The sequence below is a fragment of the Nannospalax galili genome, unplaced genomic scaffold (assembly GCF_000622305.1).
Source record: "Nannospalax galili isolate Female #2095 unplaced genomic scaffold, S.galili_v1.0 scaffold6044, whole genome shotgun sequence".
NCBI classification, from domain to species: Eukaryota; Metazoa; Chordata; class Mammalia; order Rodentia; family Spalacidae; genus Nannospalax; species Nannospalax galili.
In genome coordinates this window covers 48,928-53,214 of record NW_008351071.1, presented here as the reverse complement: position 1 = coordinate 53,214, position 4,287 = coordinate 48,928, and the positions used below count along the sequence as shown (strand labels likewise).

The 4,287-nt window shown below is 39.3% G+C and overlaps 1 long non-coding RNA gene across 1 annotated transcript in view; it reads left to right on the top strand.

Moving 5' to 3' along the window:
* LOC103746025 overlaps positions 1-4,287 on the top strand; it is a 15,469-nt gene that overhangs the window by 4,213 nt on the left and 6,969 nt on the right. The window contains exon 4 of the long non-coding RNA XR_607779.3: positions 1,739-1,875. This is a non-coding gene — a long non-coding RNA (protein Hook homolog). The remainder of the gene's footprint in view (positions 1-1,738; positions 1,876-4,287) is intronic.

The window sequence follows — 4,287 nt, the reverse complement described above, 5'->3', positions numbered from 1 at the left end:
ACATTCAGAAACTTCTTCATCTCAGACAACTTGAACAGAAGTGAAAATGGTGAGTGCTGGGACATATTATTATGTATCTTAATAAATTATGTGATGGCCACTGAGGTCTTAAAAGTGTATGACAGAGCTGGGTGTGGTGACGCACACCTTGAATCCCACCCCTAGGAAGGCAGGGGCTTGCAGATCTATGAAATGGAAGCCAGTCTGGTCCACATAGCAAGTTCCAGGCCAGCTGGGGCTGCAGGGACACCCTGTCTGAAAAAACAAAAACAAAAAACTTACAAGTATGTGAGGGGCTGGGAGTGTAGCTCAGTGTAGAGTGCTAGAACACAGAGCACAGGGGCCCAAGTTCTATAACTAGTCACTCAATTGCTTGAAAAATTAGAATGCTTTTAATAAAATGTAATTTTATTTATATGTAGTCAAAGGTTTTTATTAGATATTTGTCAGTTTTATTTAAATCCTCAAATACATTGATTTTAAGATGAGTTTAAAAAAATTTGGGGGGCTGGCAGGAGGGCTCAGCAGGTAAAGGTGTTTGCTGTACAAGACTAGTGACCTGAATTCAATCCCAGGAACCAAAAAGGTAGAAAGGACAAAGTTGTCCTCTGTCCTCATCCGTACACATCATGCGTACATACATGATAGAGTGTGTGTACACATCATGCATGCATACATATGTGGTTGTGTGTGTGTGTGTGTGTACACGTACACTGTTTTTTAAGTCAGGCTTGTCGGCACAAGACTCCAACCTGAGTTCAAAGCCCACTGGGATAGCACAGTTCCAGGCCAGCAGGACTACATATACATAGCAAGACAGCCTCAAAGAAAACAAAACAAGCAAACACAAAAAAGAAACATACTCTGAATTTTCTCATTGGAAAAATGTTTCCTTGGATCCGTGTGAAAGGTGAAAGTTACATTCAGAATGCAAAGCTGTGGCCAGTGGTTTTCCTAGAAGCTAGTTAGTCCTGTCGTCTGTGCGCTCTTGCTCCTTTGCTGTAAGCCTCCGTTTTTTTCAGAAGTTTACCTGTGTCTAATTACTGGGCCCGTTTGCAGTCTGCTCGCAGTCGTCTCCTTAGTAGAGCAGTGCTGTCACTGTCACCGTTGTTCCACCCTGAGAGTGCACTGGAGATTTCCTCTCTGGTGTAGCCCAGTGACTTTTACCCCTCTCTCCAAAGGTAGCGGGTGACCTTTCTGCTCTCGAGGGCAACCCCTTGTTCTAGGTTGTGCCCTCTGTTGTGAATTGTCAGGAAATTTTCTTAACTTGCTTGAGAATACAAGTCTTCCTGGAGGTGAAGCAAAGCAGCGTTGCGGTAGGTACAGTACCCAGCATGCACTCCATCTGCAGAACCCGCGCATTTGTTTCCTTCTAATAAGCCCGATGGTCTTCGCATCCCATGTGAATCCACTGCTGCCAATCAGTTGCACTTTTCTTTTCTTGGAAAATCACTGTACCTTTGATTTGAAAGGGAATTGTGGGTAATGTAAAATAAAAACCTGTCTCCATTATCTATTCTTTTGATTATTATAAATTCATTTAAAAGTCTTAATTTTTGGAATGCTTAATGGAATGAAAAGGAGTCCATAAAATTTTGCTCTATGTGTAATGACTACAGTTAATGTTCTTAATAATTGTGCCGTGCTGTGTAGTAAATCCTGCATGGTGAAACTTATTTTTGTGAGAATATAGTCTGTATCTTCATTGAGTACTTTTGTTTGTCTTTTCATGTTACAGGGAATGACTCTGCATAAAAAGGCGGCTGAAGATAGACTAGCTAGCACAGGTTCAGGGCAGTCTTTTCTAGCTAGGCAAAGACAAGCAACCAGCACAAGAAGATCTTACCCTGGCCATGTTCAGCCGGCCACAGCAAGGTGAAGTCTAACCTTTAGAAATTTTTAAACAGCTACTTCTGTTATCCACGACAGCATTTCAGGAACTCAGCGGCTTGCTTAGTTTCTCCTGTGTCAGTGTTTAGTGTTTCTCACGTGAGGGTTTTTTTCTCCTGTATCTTTTAGTTCGTTTGTCCTTTATTTTATAGTCTCTTCCGTTCCTTTTAATGTGCCAAAAATTTGTAAATGTACAATTAAAGGTGTTGTATAATAGTGTAATACTTTTCTTTGTATGAAAATGTCCTCTTCCCCAATGGTATGGGCTTTGTAAAGAATTAGATTTTATGCCAATAATTGATACACAATTTATGTTCTTTATTGTGCCTACTGTATTATCATACTTTATAAGAATGTCTTTGTTTAAAGGGAATTAATCTTTTTACGATGTATTAATCTGTTTTCAATTGTTTTCCAAATGCACTTCAGATAACTTACATATTTACTATAGAAAATGGTTGTCAAGTGCACTTTTTGCAAAGACAAATACAGATGCAAAGGTGCTGATCCGATCTTATGGCACCCAGCAGAATTAGAGGGAAAAATTAGTTTTCAGCTTTATTAGAAATTAAACTTATCCTAAGATTTAGAGGTCAATTTTAAAACATAAATATGTGAAATTTCATTATTTCCTGCTGTCTGGTTTGCTCGAAGTGAATTATGTGATGTTATTTTGGGAGAAATTGCAGAGGGAAAAAATCATGCAGCATATTTTTATTCTTTTGATGTATCTTAATAGCTAAGTACCAGATTCTGGACATGTGCTTGATATTTATACTTTTAGTTGCTCTCCACGCATTAAAGAATTATTTTTCATATAGGCAGCTCTACCTTTTGGGCACTTAGGCCTCATTTGTTTTTCATATTCTTTAATATAAGCCCTTTCTTTTTTCAGTCCTGATAACATCTTAATACCAGTTATTAAGATCTCTCTGTGCATGACTTATTGTATGTAGTATTATGACAGATCTCCTTACATTTTTTTCTTAAATCTACATACTCATCCAAAAAAATGGTAACTGAAGATATTTCCTTGGGTGTTTGGTTGCTTCAAAGTGCTCCACTGAGCGTGTTACGTTTGCTTACATTTATGAACGACTGTTAAGCAATCATTGTAAAGCACTTTGTGTATGGTAATTTTGAGATGTCACTTGTTTGAAAATGATGCCTTTTGTCTTTTCCATGTTGATTTGTGTATCTGGTCCCAGATTATATTTATGGTCTCCTCCAGTCTTTTCCTTACACCGTACCATGTTTTTTAGAAGGAAAAAAAAGCTGAAATTAGGTCAGAGGGTTATTTTGTTTGCTTTTTTGGGGGAGGGGGCGTCTTTTTGAGACAAGGTCTCCCTGTAGCCACAGCTGACCTGGATTTGCTAATGAAGACCAGGCTGGCCTCAAACTCACAGAGATCCGCCTGCCTCTGCCTCCGGAGTGCTGGGATTAAAGGCTATTTTGTTTGCTTTTTGATAAGTCACCTAAGTGGAAGATGGTATTTTATGTACTCACTATTTGGAAGTCCCAGTGTCACTTAGTCCTGTATATTAAAGACAAATAAGTAACTAAATCAAGCTCAGTGTAATTAAGAATTTTTGGAAACTATTCAAGTGCTTGATTTTTAAATCCTTACTCTCTTATAAGAAAGTTGACCTAGAAAAATTGTAGTGCATGTTTTGTTTGCTTTTGTCAGATAAAGTCTGAGTAATCCGGGCTACCTTGAACCTGATTCTCTGAGATATAGGCGCTTAGAGTGTTTTAATTTTTTCTCAGAAACCATCTTAAAGAAAGGTAGAATATATACACCATGCATCGTGCAGTAAGAGGACCTGTGCCTAGGAAGACCATAAAGCAGCAAAGAACTAGAAATACTGAGGTGAGCCACGTGCATAGGCTGCTGTATGGGATTGCAGGACACACAGGCTTGGTCTTTTTGTTTTTGCTTTGCAGCAGTCTAGCTGTGTTACCCAGACCTGCCTCAAACCCTTCAACTCAAAACCATCCTCTTGCTTCTGCCCCCCAAGAGGCTAAGATTATAGACCTGTGCCATTATAACCACATAGGTATCAAATTTGATAATATAGGAATTCAAATGAGGCCAGAAAAATGGCTCAGCTAGTCGAGTTGCTGCCATGACTGACAACCTGAGCTCTGCCCCTGGGGCCCATGTGGTGTGGGGAGAGAAGCAACTCCTGAGGACTGTGCACACACACACACACACACACACACACACACAATTGATTAAATGTAGAAAAAGATTAAAAATTGTTTAAGAGAATCCCTTCTCTACCTTATAATATCTGAGATTCAAAGCTGCTCATCTGTGACTTACCTATGAGGTGGGAGGTTTTAACATTCATTCAGTTTCCTGCCCACTCTTATACACCCACCTATGCAGGTACT